Source organism: Anser brachyrhynchus (genome assembly GCF_964034855.1).
Source record: "Anser brachyrhynchus genome assembly, chromosome: 2".
Classification (NCBI taxonomy): Eukaryota; Metazoa; Chordata; class Aves; order Anseriformes; family Anatidae; genus Anser; species Anser brachyrhynchus.
The window spans coordinates 9964703-9982252 of NC_137695.1; the positions used below are offsets into that span (position 1 = coordinate 9964703).

Below are 17550 nucleotides of genomic sequence, written 5' to 3' on the forward strand. Positions count from 1 at the left end.
ACGTAGTATTAGAATTCTCGTTAGCCTTTTGGGGGAAGCATTTCAAAAGTGCTTTTGGAAAACCTTTCTCTTCGGTCCTGATGTCTTAGAACTTAGGCTTATTTTAGGTCAGTGATCTCACAGGGTGATTGCAATACAGACATCAGTGACCTGCTAGTGAACTGTAACCTGGACTTGGAAACTGCTTTTTTTGACATAAGAAAGCTTTTTTTATACTGTCTGTTCTCTCTGGTCTTGTTTACTTTGGGACTGAATTGTGACTTCAAACTTGTTTTACATAGTACTAAACATAGATAGTTTGGGTTTTCTTCTTGTTATTGCTTGTCTTCAAGTGGTGGTTAAGTAAAAAGCTTTTTATCTTTCACCCAAAATGCTGAAATGGTCCTTATGCTGCATTAATGTTGGAACCAAGCAAGTTTACTTTATGTTGCAAACTGTACCTTTGGAATTCTTAATTGTAGTGGATCTACTGCTTGATCAGACTTCATCGTTCAGTGAAGGGCGCTACTAAAAAGTTAGAGCAGAACATGGTTGTTTTATACCATAAGCTCTGATTTTGAGATGTTACTGTCAGGAAAAAGAAAATGAAAACAAGAAAAAAAAATGCTGTGACCACGTGACCTATAACTCTGAACCCACGTGAGCTGACTGCTGATTCAAACTCACTGAAACTTCTCTGAAAACTAACCTTGCTCTGGCAGGCTTCCTGCTGGATTAGGTATTATCTTACCTACAGCAGCTGGTAGGAAGTTAATTGAAAACCCCCACGAGTACTATATCCCCTGTCATGCTTACTGTGTCTAAAATACATGCGGTAGTCTGGATGTGGTAGTATCCAAATCTGAAGTATCCAAATAGGATGTCTTGGGGTGAGGCAGATTGCACTGCTGGCCCAAGTGCTAATTATCTTCTGCATAAAGGGAGCTGAAGTCTTCTGCTTGAGCAGATGTCAGCTTCAAAATGTAATGGCGAGGATTAAACTACATTTAATTCAGAAGGTAAATAAAAAGTTTTATTAAAAGGATGTCATTTAGTGGAACTGTCTCTTCATTTTTCTGGCATTTGAAATAATGCTGGCATTTGCAGTATTATGGGTTCATTTTGAAAATCAGAAATAACTTTTGAGGTTTACTTAAAATTGACAATAGGAGAATGTATTTTGGAGGCTTACAGTAATAACTCTTAATACTTTAGTTTGCTCTGTAGCTTATCCTTTCTACTGAATCACAGATGAGAGCTCTTTCAGCTATTCCTTTCAGTGCAGCCAACTTTGAATGAAACGTCATAGAAAAAGGGGAAAAAAACACAACTGTAGCTGCAGGCTCACAGGCACTGAGAATAAAGATGAATGCTTTCGTAAAACTTGAATCTTAATTCTGACAGGTTAAATATTAACGCTTAGATTGGGAAGATTACAGTAAGGATGCTTGTCTTTTATCTGGTAATAACAAATGGCGTGGTACGTTCAGATGGCTTCAGTTCCTCCTTTTATTGAATGTTGAACATCAAATGTGAAATCTGCATTGTTTCCCGTTTGTAAAAAAAAAAAAAAAAAAAAAAAAATTGAATGAGTTAATAGTATGGGTGAGGAATGCAGCTTGTGTGACTGGTCAGAAAGTTCAAATTTTGAAACGCATGTTCCTGATGGCCAGAAGAGTTATAGAGTTATTTTGGTTCTGTCTGTAACCTCGTCGCCTGAAGCTGTTACCAAAATAGCTAAAGATGCAAAGCAGCAGATTTGGAGTGAGGTTCTTCTGTCTCAGCTGTAGTCACGAGCTTGATTGAAATTTGAGGGGAGTTTACCTGGAGAAAAAAAAATCCTGCAGAAGCTTTAACAGATCTGGTAGAGAAGCTGAGCAGATCAGTGGTCTTTCAGGATTTTTTTCCAGAAATATATGCGGTGTCTGTGGTGATCATTGTAACTGATGCATGGAGTAAGGTTAACTTGCTTATTTATCAGGCATTTGTTTAACTCACCGCAGCCACCTCTGGCAAACTTTTTTCATGTAGGTAGATGCTGCCCTTTACTCTGAACAAAAACCAGTGCAGAAACCAGATGCATTTGTCATGCAGTTGTGATAGTTGTCTTACTCAGCAGGAGAGTTCTGCTGCTTGCCTGTGTGAGAGTACATATTCTGCAGCAAGTTTCTGGCCAAAGCAAGCTAGGCTATGGATGTTTAACAATTGTTTTGGACTTATCTATGAAACCATTTCATAGGAGGAAAATGGAGAAAAACCACATGCCAAAGCTCAGCATTTGGCATGTTCAGGAGAGTAGCTGAGAGCTGGAAATTCACTTGAAGTTGTTTTGCTTTCATCTGGTATTGCTTGCAAGCTTGCGTAGTGTTCATGAACTTCTGGGCTTCAGTCTTAGATGTAGCTACAGAGTGGGACTAAAAATGTAGAAGATTTTTCTCTCAGGAAGATTCATCTTCAGATTTTGAAAACAGAGCAGCCATCAAAGTCTTCCTTTCATTAAATACCTTGAGTGCTACTTCCATCTTTGCTTGGCTTGTATGGTTTAGCTCCAAGAAGAAACATGCTTGTTATGGACAATGCTGCTTCATAATGCAGATTGCAGGGCGTGAAACCAGTAAGGGAGAAGCAGGAAACCAACCCAGCCTGTTCTGTGCTGTTGGTGTAAATTCCAGGGACTTTTTCCTTCATTTGGCTGTTGCCTTTCCTCTTAAGAAAACCTGATCACAACTTACCGCAGTCGATCCAGAAGCAGTGGGCAATTTGTCCACATCTCCTGTTCACCTGACCCCTTCTCTGCTGGCTAATGCTGGGTGCTGCTGCACAGGCTGGTTCCCCTGCCAGGGCAGGAAGAGGAGGTGCTTCTGCAGCCCAAGGATGATGTGCCAAACCCTAGTTTGCTTTTAAAAAAAAAAGTACAACAGTAAGAATAAACTGCTATTAAAGTTTGCCTTGTTTGGAAGAAGAGTATAAACATTTGTGTAAGGCTAGACAAATTCAAATGAGAAGATAAACGTACATTTTTTAACACGAATGATTAACTGTTGAAAGAACCTGCCAAGAGGAGTGGTTTCTCCAGCTTTTGGTGTCTTAAAGACAATCTTTCTGAAAAATATGATTTAGTAAGAAGCAAGTGTTTGGGGTCTACATAGGAGTAACAGAAAACTCAGGTGGCTGGGCTGCAGATTGAGATGGAAAGGTGCAATGTCCTTCAGGCCTTTCTTTCATAGGGTCTGACTTTGCATGATTGTCTTTTTCCCTCCCTCCCTATGGGTTAGCATTAATGCTTATAACATCTTTATTGTGGTTTTGAGACCAGGGGATGCTTTAGTGATGAAGGAGTTCAAGGGAGCTGGGGCTGTGTGTGGAGACCCCTTCCTTGTCAGGAGTTGCTGTAGAGCCAGGGAGCTGGGAAAACAGGAGGCAACACGTGCATCCAGGGCACAGATAGTGTGTGATGACTGTTGACCTAAAGCATCCACTTTGGGATGTGTAGGTGACAAGAGAGGAATTCAAGTGGGAGAAGATGTTCTGAACCTATTAAGGTAAGTAGTTGCTTTATTGTAGTGGACAAATTGGGTGTCCGGTGACAAAGAGGAAACCAGGGCAAGGGCCTTGATGACTGTCCCAGGGAATTGGCTTTGGAATTGCCACGAGCCCTTGCATGTCTCCTCTCTCTTCTCACTGAAAACAGACTGCAGAGCTTCAGAGCGCCTCATTTTGGATCCTGAGATGAAAGCTAAGAGGTTAATGTCATGTTATGACAAAGATTCGTTTGGCAGACTGGATTGTTCGTTTGAAAAATGTGGGCAAAGTATTTACAATTCCAAGCTTTTATTTTTAGTGCGTGTTAAATCTGAAGTGGACAGCAATATGTGTGTTTTGAAGTTCGAGTTACTACGATGAAAAAGAGCTGGCTTTTGGTTAATTGTGTTGGTTTTGGTAGCGTGCTAAATACCTAAGGGTACATTATGTTAGAAAAAAAATACTTCTACAGGAAACTGCCAGAGAAGTGTCTCCTGCGGGGCTTATATACATGAAAAAAACCTGTCTGTAGACACTTGGGTTTTGAATATACTGCATTTGTTAATACTCATTTTTAATCAAATTTATTTCTGAGAGATGCGTGTGGACAGGCAAGCTCCTGGAATTCTAACTCAGCAGCATTTGGGTCATAAAACACATCTTGGAACAAAATCTTAAAACTTACGCTCTTGTATGGCAAAATCATATGGTTTCTGTAGGTCCTTCCTAATTTTCTTGGGAAGGTACCCTGCTTGGGGAGCGCTGTAACTCTTGAACTAAATCTTAGTTCTTCTACAGTCAAATTAACCTTATTTTGAGATTTAAATATTCAGTACTTAAGATAGCTTTTGTGAAGCCTCCTTTCTGTACAAACTGTGAAAACTGTAAGGGTTTCCCCTTGCTGATTAAAAACCAGACTCAGAGCATTGCAGCTTCACCAATGTAGACATAGCTGTAGTAGCCTGGAAACTTGTTAACTGAAAAGCAAAGCTTTAGTAACCTGGAAACTCGTTAATGGTAAAGCAAATAATTGTACGTGCCATACTGCTCAGCCCTTTCCTGGCTTAAGAGTAGACCTGGAAAGAAACCTTTCTGTCCTTGAGGTATATAGCCAGTGTGCACCTTGGGTTTGTGGACTATTTGTAAGCAGAAAGCCACTTCAAAACCACTTACTTTTTAAAAGTGTCAAGCTGTAATTTGTTAAAGCAAAGTAATTGTATCCGTATTTTCCAAGTAACTTCAAAAATTGAGTTATATCCCGTAGAAAACCTATTTCAAAGTTAGGAAATGCAATTCTGTTCTCTGTGCAGCTCAAGGGGACTCGAGTTGGGTGTTCAGGTGCTCTTAGGCAAAACAACAATTCATCCAGGGAATCGGGTTGAACATGACAAAGTGGATTATAGTTTATTTACCACTGCTAAGGAAAAAGAAATTTAGGTATACTTTACAATGCATGTTCTTTCTTACATGTTTCAGGTGTGATATCAATGCCAGCTAATACTACAGGGTATATAACTTAGAATATCTATTGCAAGGAGGACAATAAAAAGAAATGTAAGTCATTTCCAAGTATTTCTAAAACACTGGTAATGACTGATTTTTTGATCTATTCTGAAAGTATTATCCCAGAAGAACTGGAAGATAGCTCTGTTTGAAAGGTTAAAAGAAAGTTGAGTAATCTGTCTTGAGCCCTACTCTTAGTATTTTTGTAGTGTTTTGTAATTTTAACTACTCAAATTCAATGGTTGCAAGACAGAGTTATAAGTGTCATACAATAGGAGGTAAATCTAAGTGCTTTCTCATGCAGCGAATAATCCAGAAGATAATTCTTACATTAAGGAATGATTACAAGAAGCTAAATTGAGGGAAATAAAACATTTCTTAGAGGAGACACGGGTGTTTGAGCTTTCCTACTCCTGATGAACAAAATCAAGAACAAAAGATTCTTTGAGTATTCAGCTGTAGTTTCCACTCTTCCCTCTCCTTTTACCAGTTGCTCTGAGATCATGTGTGTGCTTTGCTCCTTGAAATGTTTGTATAAAAAGATGACTAGATCCCTGGTAACTGTTTTCATAGAATAAATCACGAAGCTGAGTGCCTAAATATGCTATGTATTCTGTTGCAGAGGAGGTTCCTCTTGCCCTGGACAGAATAGTTTCCAACTGCAGAAAGCCTTTCTTTTTCTTTTTTGAAACAGGAGGTAGGGGTGGGTGCGTTTCTGCCTTACGCCTCCCAGCCTCTTCTGTAACAACAACTAGCCATTCATTCACGTCTGCTCCAGATTCAGCTAACTCCTGTGTTTTCTGGGTGTGGTGGTAAAATTCCCCAAATTATGGGCGTCTCAGGTGCTGCGTATGGGCCTGTAAATGGTGTATAGCCAAGTCAGCACTTGAAGTGCAGCTTTAATGTAGATTAGATGATATATTACTAATAGAGGTCAGAGCCTCTCCAGTTTTATGTTTTTTTTTTTGGTGATATCTTTCCTTAAAGCATACAGATTTTCACTTGAGAGTGGTGCACATGGACACTGAGGTCAGGCAGTGCTTTCTTTTAAACTGTAATCAGGGACTTGTCAAGTGTCTTTGTGGTACAGGCGTGGGTTTATTTCTCAGTTCATCTCACTGGAAATTCAGTGTCTGAAGACTTCCCTTAACAGATCTGCCTCCCAGCAGGTACTGGCTCTCTCGGTGAAGTTACAGCATTGTGCGTCGTAGGGGGTTTTTCAGCCCAGTATTCTTGAGTTGGCAGCTTTTTCTTTGGAAAAACAGTCATTAATTCTTTTATTTAGTATTTTAAAAAATTACTGTAAAAGGAAATTTGTTTCTGTAGAATTACTACACTGTGTCCAATGCCCATAGTTCAGGCAAGGTCAGAATTTTAATCTGAAAGTGATGAAATGTCCTCAAAAGTGCAAAATCTGGGGCTTTTTCTGTCAGTTGCCAACTTGCATGCATGTAAATCTGTGTAAATGTCAGTTTTCTGTTGTGCATCTGTTTTGGGTTTCCTTTTGATACAACAGTGTGACTGCAGTATGCTTGCAGCTCTGTAAAGTGAACAGCAGTGACTACAGAGCCGAGGAGAAATGCTGTAGCATAAATGAAGTTTGACATCTTAAAACTTAGTCAAACTTGGCAAGTGTTTCTGAGAAGGTTTTGAGTTTGCTGGTGTTCAAGAGGGAAGGGGATTAAGTTTGCTGGATGCTGTGCTTTGGTTTGCTAGCTCTACTGAAGTGCCTTTGTAACTGAAACAGTTTCGATGACGTTGTTTTTTTTTCTTAAATATTTATTCCACTGGTATATAGTGAGTCAGCTGTCGAAGTGACTTAAATATTTGGAAAAGCTTTCGTTGCCATTGCAGAATCGCAGGAGGTGCGCGTACGTCCGTAAGCTAGGTGATGCTGAGCAGCAGCTAGTTCCGACAGCTGAAGGTGGTGAGTTGTTCTCCTGGCGTGCGGCCTCAGCGTGGGTACGTGGCTTCCACGGGAACACCCACCTCTGCACCGAGAGCTCGTGGGCGATCGGCCGGCCTGTGTGTTCCCCTCTGGAACTTGGCGTTCTCCAGTGTCCCTGCCTTTATGGTGCTTCCTCAGCACAGCCCTGCCCTTTTTTTTTTTTTTTTGCTTTGGCCTCAGGGATTGTGGTCAGAAATGGTTGTCATTGCGCTTTGTGCTTCATCCCATGGATCCCAAAGGTTTGATAAAGCGAGATGGTAGAGAAAAGGCAGGTGGGATGGCGTTGGACCATGAACAGCCATCGCTCCGTGCTGGGGTTGCTGTGGCACCTCTACCTCTCCACTCGGGTGGCCTTGCCAGGAGTTGCATGGCTGCGTTGCATGTGCTGAGCAGATGCCAACAGCAGTGTTTGAACTCTACTTCTGCTTCAAAAGCTCGCAAGGCCCTCTTGGTAAAGCATCTTCTCTTCCCACTGGATCTCTTCAGAAGCAGCATCTAAAATGACTGATGATACCGTTTCCAGGCACAAAAGATAATTGTAAGTATTGTTATTGTTGGATTATAGTGGTGTTTCTGGTTTGGTGTTTGTTACTTTTAGCTGAAAGTTTTAATTTTTGTGCTTTCCACTCAAGGGTTGATTTGGTCAGGGCTTCAGTTCGAGCAGTATGCACGGAGCAGTTCCTCCTTTCTGTGTATATAAATAATTGCTTCTATTTTTGTGTATATTTGTTTACGTGTGTAAGTTGATGTGTATCAGTGTTTATTATTGATAGGCCTTTGAATAAAATCTTGTATTCCTTAAACTATGGTGGTTTTAAGGCACAGGTTGAACAGCTTAACGTTGGGGTTAGAAGAAGATTGTTTGGAAACTGAGAGATTTCCTTGATGAATTGGAGATGCTGAACAGCAAAAAGTGGTGCAGCTTGGGAGTGAAGGCACCTGTGAGGTCTGGGTGCTGCTTCCTAGTTAAATATTTAGCTAAAATTAGTATTGAAAGTCAACTTGCAGCAAGATGCTTTTTTACAAATTCAGACCTCTCATTAGTGTGTCATTATCAAGCAGGAATGCCAGCTAATTGCTCGGTGTTCTTTGTTGTCAGGAAGATGTCAAAAATAGGATTGGGTTTTGTGGTGAAGGTTCATAAAATGCTTCTGAAACCTATTGAGCTGTCAGACTTCCTGTTGCCCGGAGCATGTGACATTTTCAGTGTCAATTAAAAGGTTCTGGTATTTTTTGTATGTGTGCCTCTGTTAAATCAGGGATGTGTGCAGGAACTGGGAGCTGGAATTTCCTTGCCCCTGTCCTAGTAATGGATGAGAAATGAATTGCACTTCGAGGGATATAATGTATTTTTTTATAATTGTATGTGAAACCCTTGGTGTCATAGTTAAGGCGCAAGGTGTGAGGGAGAATATTTTTCAAATGATTAACCTGAAAAGATGAGAGTTTATAAACTGAACAAGGGCAATGCAATATAAGACAGGGAAGCTGCCTCACGTCTGCAAGACTTCAACAGCTCTAATAGCCACTTGATCAGAATACAAACTTGGCGGTCTTGTGCGCTTGCCAAATTACTATGGAAGTGTTGACAAAACAGCTGTGGAAGTCATTCATCACATTTTTGTGAAGTCACTTGCAAGATTCTTTTTTTTCGTTTAATTGCATGGGTTTGCTTTTTGTATAACATCTATCTCTTACAGCAGTCTGGGTTTGCTGTGCATTAGGTCTCTCAAGATTGATTTAAACCTGGTAATCAGTAGAAAAAAAAAAGTAACAAAACTGATTTACAAACTGGCTTGTTCTGAACTGCCCTGGAGATGCTCCTCGTAGTGAAGGCTGCTAGCAGAGATAAAGGACCTCATCTTGAGGCTTTATTAAAACCAAATGAGTTAAAGATCGGTCTGTTGCAAAAATAGAAGAGCAGTTTTTCTCTGTTTGCTGTCTGAAGAGCTGTGTAATTGGCTAGAAGCCGATGTTAGGACTCACCTAGCAGCAGTCGCTCCTAGGAGGAGGGCAAGGTTGAAAGGCAAGGTTGTCCTCAGGGGAGCGAAGGGGCCTTTCCACCCGGGAGGGTCTCCAGCCCAAGCGAGAGGTGCGAGCGCTGTGTCCTGAAGCCTGTGCCCTCCGTCAGGGCACCGAGGGGGACACCGGACCTGTGACAGGATGGTGGCTGCAGACACTGGGCCGTGTGGCATGGGCTCCGGAGAACGGCGCAGGCCTCGTGTTTCTGCCATGCCGGTGGGAGGCCCCGTGTGCCTGGTGAGGTGACCCTGGGGAGCAGGCCAGGCCGGCGGCTGTGTGGCTGTGCTGCTCTGTTTGTGCTGCGTTGCCTCCAGCAGCGAACGTTGCCTTGCATCGCTGAGGGCTGGCTGTTTGTTTTTGTGTTGCGCTTCAAAATCCAGTTTCAAAGTGAAACCCGAGTTGTGGAGGTGAAGCCTGCCAGGGTTTTTGCCTGAGGCTGAATTCTGAGGGGCTGTGTGAGAGAGGGAGATGGTCGCTATGGTCCGCATCTCATCTTTGTGTGTTGTGTAGGGACTGTGCTGGGGAGAGCTGCCCTGGGAGCAGCAGCCCCTAGTGCCACTTCTGAAGAAAACACTGGAACTTAATAAAAATGCAGTATGATTTGAAGGAAAATGCGGTGGAGATATGAGGTGACCCAGCAGCAAAGTGGGAATAGATTGAGTCCTTGAAGTCACCTACGTTGTCTCTGGGTTTATTTGGCCTGAGAAGTATAGAAAGCAGCATCATCTTTTCAATAATCTCAGTTTTCTTTAAATCAAGTCCCTTTGTTCAAACTCTGAGGTTGGAATCTTAATTTGTGTTTACACATGTCAAGCTGAGAAGCTCATTCCTCACTCTGCCTCCTTTCAAAATTCGTGCCACGATGAATAAGGTTTCTTTGTGATGAAGTCTCTTACCTCTAATAAAATTCACTTTGAGCAGCAGCATACAAATGGGTTCATCTTTCTGCCTACTGGAAGCGTGAGGATTCGTGTCACCTGCTGCTGTTTGCCTTTCCCACATCCAGAATTTTAAGATGAGAGCAGTTGTATAAGGCATACGGGGCAGAGAGCAAAATGGCTCTGCAGAGGCCTGGGCATGCTATGGCCACAGTTTTCTCTGTCCTCAAACTTCAGGTAGGACCACTGGGCTTTCAAAGATGTCTGAGGGGTACGTTTTGGCAGTGAGGAGGTAAATCCAGGCTCTTGTGTGTCTGTCAGGCTGCAGCATTTGGTGCAGTCAAACAGGAGTGGCTGTAGCAATGGATGGCACCCCAGTCTGTCAGACGACGTTTCCTTTCAAAATACCTCCTTTGCAATGCTGCCGCAATTAGCATATGGCGTACACTTACTTAATTTTCCCAATTTGTTGCAGATTGATGTATTGTTGTGGTGAATCATCCCTTCTGAAATAGCTTGATGTGCTGGGAGCGCAGGATTCGTGTTCGGGCAGGGCTGAGGTACGGGACGTAGCTGGGCGAGGGGGGGGTGTAAAATACCGACGGCAGCTTGTCGGAGCGCTCACAGGTGCGAGAAGTCCTCCCATTGCCTCCGGTTGCTGGTGTCAGCAGCAGGAAAGGGGCAGCGGGGTGCCACGGGCGAGGAGCCGCAGCGGGGATTCCCCTGCCCTCGCCTGTACCGGGAGCGCAGGTGGTGCAGGAACAGGCTGAGCTGGCGCGGGAGGAGCAGAAACACAAGCAGCAAGTCCACTGCCAGCTTTTAAAGCCAGAAGGGCAGAGGATTGCAGTGTGCGTTAAGCAGAAAGCATGGAGCCCTGCCCTTTCCCAGATCCTAGGCGTGCTGCAGGCATGGCTCTGCTGGGACAGAAATAGAAGCGCAATGTTGGCTTCATCAGTCTGTCCTTCTCCCCATCTCCCATCCCCTTTTTTTCCATCACTTCCCAGTGACTTCACCACCACCTCCCCATGCTTTCTCCTCTCACTGCGAACTTTTTTTTTTTTTTTTTTTACCTCTCTCGGGAAATGGACATGAGCCTGGCTCCCACAGCAGAGGAAACAGCAACAGCCTGGGAAACCCTGCGCAAAATCCCCGAAGTTACAAAGTGAGCACGGGCAGGTGTAGGAGCAGGTACGTGCTTGAGCCCGGTGATGCTGCAGGCAAGGCTTTGCAGCTGTTAGCCTGGCACAGGCTGCAAGATGGGAGAAGGGCGAGGTGGGACATCCCAGCCAGTGTCTGGAGAGGGCATTGATGGAGAGCCCACATGTTTAGTTCTTAACCGGCTGAGCACTCTGGCACCGCTTCAGCTAAATATTTCCCAGCGCTTTGCATGGAGGATGTCTGTCACCACAGCAAACCATCAACCTCTGGGTGCTCTCTTTGAATATAACAGCGGCACTGAGAGGTGGGCCAGTCGCTCTGGAGGAAAAAATGGTTATCGGTAACTGGGGAAAGCCACCAGTTTGTGCGAGATGACTCAAAATGTTGTCCTCCATCCGGTACTTCAGCCGATAAACTCCAGGGTTGAAGTAAGCTCCCTTTATGGTTTTTAGAAACTCTGCCCCAGCAGTGGTGGTGCAGATTCTGCAGCTGTTGCGGCATTCCCCAGATAGTTTTGGAATGATTTCAGGCTCTTTTGGCTTCACAGAATAATTGCATTTTTTTCAATCAGTAGATTTTAAAATGGCTGCTTTTCCTCATAAGCACCGTATGAAGTTGCAGGAGGGAGATCTTTAAAGGCTTTCGCTGTCAAACTGAGGCAGCGACATTTGCCGGAGACAACTTGGTGAAAATTTCAGTTTCTCTCGAGTCTGACAAACCTGACGAAGCGTGTGCTGAGGTGGATTTTATAACCCGTGCTGTTAAGCGCTGCAATATTAGTGTTTCCTGGCATTTAGCAACAAGTTCAAGAACAATGAATCAAAAGAACTTGCCCAACATAGCCTCCGGTACCGCGGAGGGAGCGTTTTCATGGCTGAGAGCGTTGCCCAGGATTTCGGGAGGGGGTGTGTGGGCGCGTGTGCGGGTGTGCACACGCGGCGTTGGAAAATACTTGCCTTCTAATAGTGAGCATCCCCCGCTCCCAACAGAAATGAAAGAAACTGAAAGTAAGCTGCAAGTCTGGTCCCCCAGATTGGACCGCTTGTTTTGCTGCAGTTGCTTGTTCTCCTGGTGTTTTGTCTGTGCTGTATGATACTTGATGTGGTGCTTCTAAGAGAAGGAACGAAAGAAGCAGGTAATCCCCAGGAGGACTTCAGGTTCCTCCGAAGCACCAGGTTTCCCAGCAAGTGTCTGACCTCAGTCTCAGAGGAAGCCTGCTATCATCCGCTGAGGTAAATATTAACACCAGAACTGTTGTAACAGTGGAAAAAGTTATCGGGACAAAGATCTTATCCGCAGGTTGTAGCGCTAGCGACAGATAAAGGTATGTAAGTGGTGACTTTTTGTTCTTTGGGTGGCTCCTGGAGTCCTGGAGCTGAGTCAGGAGCAGCTCCGGTGCACTCCGCAGGTGAGGGGCAGGTTCCAGGGCCTTGTCCCAGGAGGAAAGACCAGGCAAGCCCGGCTCTTTTCATTCGCCCTCCTTTCTTGCTGTTAGTCAGAAGCAGTAGCAGCACACACTTAAAACCATCCCAAACACTTTTGGTAAATGTTGAGCCCTCTCTGGAAGCAGAGTTACGGTGTCATGCCCCGCGAGCACGTGGCTTCACATCAGCAGCCCTCAAGAATGAAGTGTACGTGAATCACCTCGTGTCTGGAGGTGCTAGAAAGGCACTCAGACACTTTGAAGGCCATCATTCAAGAAAGATTTGAACAGAGGAAGCTTCTTATAAGTCACAATACTGGCTGGAGCTTTCCTTCAGAAAAGATGTGAACCAGTTTGTTTGCTTTTTGTTTCCTAACGCAGGAAAAAATGCCCTTTTTTTTTTTCTCTTCATTAGGCATGTAAGAAAATACCATGCAAATAGTAGGCCTCCTGTACAGGAACCACTAAGGCCCGGCTTCCTTTTGCACAGGAAGTGATGGTAAATTTTAATATGTGGTTCAGGATCCTCAGGATGTTTACCCTGATTCGTTCTGCATGTTTCTGTTAATTACTATCTTGCCATTAATTACTGCTGATTCCTGGTACAATTCAGTTCGATTCCAGATAGCCAGGATATGCGTTAATATTAATTAACACTGTGTGAGGATGCTGTCATTGTAAAAAGTGGGTTTAGTACAGACATTACCTATTTGGTGGGTAGAGCTGACCCATTTTAGAACCTTTTACACAGGTTTTGGCATCGTCAGACTTTTTAGCATAGGTCATTAGATGTGTTTAAAAGGTAACATCATCAATAAAAAAGCTTTTAATTGCTGTGGTACACCACTGCTGAGGGCACCAGCTGCTCCCATTTCACAGATGAAAACACCAAGTGCTCCATCACGTGCTTCGAAGGACATGCAAATCCTGGGGTTGAGCTGACAAAACCCACCCCAAATTGTTAGTTATAACCCATATTTTAAGCACTTGAAATCAGCCCATGTTATAAACCTCTGGGGCTCAGGTGTGCAAACAAATGGGTTTAGAAGCATGCTCCCACCTGTGCAGGGCTGCTTTTTTACCAAGTGCTCGGTGTCTTACCTGTCCCACCTCAGCCAGACCGTCATCTGCCTTGTCCTTCTCACTCCTGTGCTACTCCTGTGTGTTATTTCCATGTTCCAGGAGTGAATACGGGTCCCTCGGCTGTGTCTGGTGGCTCCCCGAAAGTGTCCACCCGATCCAGGAATCGTGCTCTCACTTCGCTTGAAACACGAAATCCACACGTTGCTGAATAAGTAGGAGTTGGCAGTGACTTTTCTGATAACGTTTCCCCTCGTGATAGGCAATGTTGCCCTCTGCTGGTTAATGACAGGTTAAAGGATCCCTGCCTTCCCCTCTCCAGCAGCAGCATTTTGCCGTGACAAGCAATTTTTCACCCTCGGGGTCTTACTTGATGTCCTACAGTTGTGGAGAGCATCACAGCTTGCCTTTGATTTCTTTTTCCCCAGAAGCTCCTTTTCATTTGGGAGCACCTGGCGCACCTGAAAACCAAACTTTAATTGCTGGGTTAAGAGCAGTAATTCAGAAACCCTCCTTTTCAGAATTAACCCTGAGAAGTACAACTTCCCTGAGCCAGTTTAGCAAGTGAACTAACTGCAAGGCTTTTAATTAATATCGGCAGCAGTGAATCAGGCCTTCTGCTTGCGGCCGTAAGGAGCTGCCCCCTGCCCTGTCCTGGTTCGTGTGGCACACAGGAGCTGGCTGCAGGGGCTGGGCCGGGTTAAAAATAAGCTGTGGAAAGAGCATTATTTTTAACTCGGGTCGGTCCCAGCCGCAGGGCTGCACATGAGGGTGAGCTGGGCGGGGGGACAGGACGTGAGGGCTGTTTGGAGCAGCCCCATCCCCTAGATTTGCTTGTCAAGCAGGTATTCTGCTTCTGAGCTCAGCTGTGGAGATCACAACACGACACGACATGACCTGTCCTCCTCAGAGCCTTTCCCAGTACAAACATCAGCTCTGGCAAAGCCCTAGCGATGGTCCTGCACCTCTGGGGGTGATGTCCTGTACGGCGGAGCTTTCCCAGGGTTAATGCCTTTCAAGTAAGGCTCAGCACCAGTTCATACAGCTGGCTTTATCGCCGGTCTGCTCTGAGTCCTTTAAGCATGAATATTTAGATATGCAAAACAGGAGAAAATAGTTAATGCAAATTACAGCTTACCTGGCATGATGAGAGGGAGGTGGGGGCTGGTGCTGTGCACAGCACCCGGCCTGATCCAGCTCCTGGGCCATGGCCAGTGTGATGTTACCGCACGTGGCTACGCTGTGGTGCTGTCCTGCTCTCCTGCACCAAGAACAGGGAGAAACTTCGGGCGATTTTTTTTGTGGGGGGGGGTCTGTCTGTCGAGCTGAAGCTTGTCCCAGCTTCAGGGGAGATGGGAAATGGCTGCGTGGTGGGACTGAGGGGGATTGAGCCATGGGGGCTGCGCTGTGGGTGATGGGGACAGGCGCAGGCAGACCAGGAGCATGAATTGCTCTTGTGGGGGAAAACTGGGTCACATTGTAGTCTCACCCAGGTTCATGAAGTATTTGTCTGCTGTGGATGCTGCAGCAGGTTTCGTGGCATGTGCTACTGATGAGGATAATGCTGAGGGCAGCTGTTTGGTGTAACGCTGGTTGGTGTTACATGGGTCGGCTCATCTTAGGAAAATGCTAATTGCAAATTGCTGGTGACAGAAGGTTAGGGAGCTTACGAGGAAAGGTTCAAGACAAACACTGGTTCCTCCCCAGTCCATGGAGTGATGTGGGGATCAGCTCTTGTGGGACGAGACAGGAGCCAGGCAAGCTCTCCTGGCTCTTCGCTCAGCTGCAGTTGAATTAACTGGGGAGGTGGTAGCACCGAGCATCTTCCACTTCTATATACTTCATTGTAACTCGGACCCCAGCATTGAATGCTTGCTGGAAGATCTTTCCACCACTTCCACAGGCGCTGTGGTAACACAGCTCAGCTCGGGGAGCAGCTGGGCTCTGTGGGAGCACCCAATGGAGGCGGCACGGGGCTGCAAGGGGCACGGCACGCGGCGATGCTCTCAGCCCGGCACCGGGGCGAGGGATGAGATTGTTTGGATTATTCCATTTTGAACTGTTCCTTTCACGCCGTCTGGATGAGACCAAAGCTGTTGAGATTGATCTTTAACACAGTTAGGAGTAATTTATCGGGGTGTGTGCAGAGCATCTGGTTTAATAGTTGTGTTAAGTATTTGTGGGTTTAATCGGAGCGGCTTTGGGATGTGCACGCAGAGCTCCAGGGCCTGCGATGTTTCTCATTCCTGCACCTGCTCACCTGTACCAAACTTCAGGCATGTGTTGGGCAAGACTTTGTACATCAGCAGGAAAGCAATGAAGTTTGGGTTTCCATGGGAGGGGAGAGGTCTCTCGTGCGCTGCAGTTTGTTAGGACGTGAACGCTGCTGCCTGGGTTCTGTATGCACAACGGCTGTATGTGGTTTTCCAATTCTTTTTTTTTATATTCCTGGCACTTTATAGGCTTCATCTTCATCGGTAGCATCAGACTGATACGTGCTTCAGTGCTGTTTGTGTAGCGTGCTGGTGGGAAACCCTATAACCTCTTAAGCGGGACTGGAAATGGCTGCGAATTCGGCACCTGGCATCCCCTGAGCTTTTTCCTACTTGCTGCCTTTCCTAGCTGGAGCTCTGTGCCCCGTGCGAGGCAAAAAAAACGCAGCCAGCCAGTCTCTGGCCTCTTCCCCGAGGCCTCACGTTGTGCTGTGAAACGACTTTTTTAAAAATACTTTCCCTCTTCTTCCTCACGCCCTCAGAAGCATCTCCCAGGGTATGCTTGCAAGGTAAAGGCAATGCGACCTGTTTTCTTTGGAAGCGTCGGTGGTTCGGTGCGCGCCGTGAGGACGGTATTCCTGCTCGTTACTTACTGCGTTACGTGGTGCTTTTTCCATCTTCAAAGCGTTTTCCAGCCATGAACTAAGAGCACATGCATTCACCCAGAGCACACGCCCCTGCCGAAGCGGCTGATGCCCGGCACATCCCAGGAAAAACTTCCTGAATGTGACACACCACTTTTGATGCAAACAAAATGACGCCGTATTTCATCAGCTCTATTAAAAGTACTTAAGTAATTGTATTAATGAAACTTTAAAAAGCCTACAAGAGACAAATCTGGCACACTTTTTTTTTTCTGTTTTTTTTCTTATTTAGCCCGTTGAATGTCATTGGTCAGCTTTTTTATTTGTGATCTTACCATTTGCTTCTCGACATGTGGTTTTGCTTGGTTTGGTTTTTGTGTTTTGGTATCTTATTTCCTTACTTTGCAGCATCGGTACTGTTACAGTTTCTGCAGCAAAGGAAAGTGTCTTCATACTCATGCTGTTTTGCAGAGTACCTCATCTTTCTTAATTTTTTTCCAGGCATTGGGTTTTTATTTGCATTGTGTCCATTCTCCTTTGCTGTGTGTGTCTGTCTTGCAGCCTGGACTGTGCTAACCTTTGGCACCTTCAGACTGGTTTCCCATCTTCATTTGATCTTCCACGCTTCTTTACCACCCTTCCAGTTACAGATGTCCAACATCCAGCCACCCTGAGCCCATGTTTGCTTTGTTTTCTCCTCCCTGTCCCTGTAGCCAGCTTAGCATGGGTAGTTCTCCCTCCATTCCCTACCTCTTTGCCTTGAGCAGGGCCAACCCTTCCTACACGGGTGGTCTAGGAGAGGTGGGACGAGCTGCCACTCTCTGACCAGGTGGGAGTATCATCCTGGGCAACGTGCTCAGCTTGCTCACCCTTCCTTTGGGAAAATGGGAACAGCAGCCCCAGTGCTGTCCTATCCATCTGACTTGGTTTTTGACCCCAGTGTGGTGTGAGGCAGCTGATGGAGCCTTCTGCTCCGGGCACTCCCCCAGCTCCAGGTGGACCAGGAGATAGGAGCAGGCACGGGATAGCCAGGGATGTGCAGCTGAATCCCTCTGTTTGTGTGAGCAGACAGCCAAGGCAGGAGTTCAGCGATGCCCCATTTCCAGCCCAAATTTCTGTCGTTTCATGCTAACCTGTGGCATGTTAGACGCAGCTCACTTTTTCTCGCCTTCTTTGCTTT

At 45.4% G+C, this 17550-nt stretch overlaps 1 protein-coding gene and 1 long non-coding RNA gene across 5 annotated transcripts in view; one reads left to right on the forward strand and one right to left on the reverse strand.

Moving 5' to 3' along the window:
- The window catches only part of DNAJB6 (DnaJ heat shock protein family (Hsp40) member B6), a 59954-nt gene that overhangs the window by 32446 nt on the left and 9958 nt on the right, over window positions 1-17550 (forward strand). The window lies entirely within an intron of this gene.
- On the reverse strand, window positions 772-17549 carry LOC308189501. 2 transcript variants are annotated; one of them, XR_013946395.1, is made up of 2 exons: window positions 13535-17549; window positions 772-2876 (listed from the first exon to the last, which is right to left on the reverse strand). It is a non-coding gene; the product is annotated as an uncharacterized lncRNA (long non-coding RNA). The 2 variants fall into 2 exon arrangements; XR_013946396.1 differs by having other exon boundaries at window positions 8939-17549.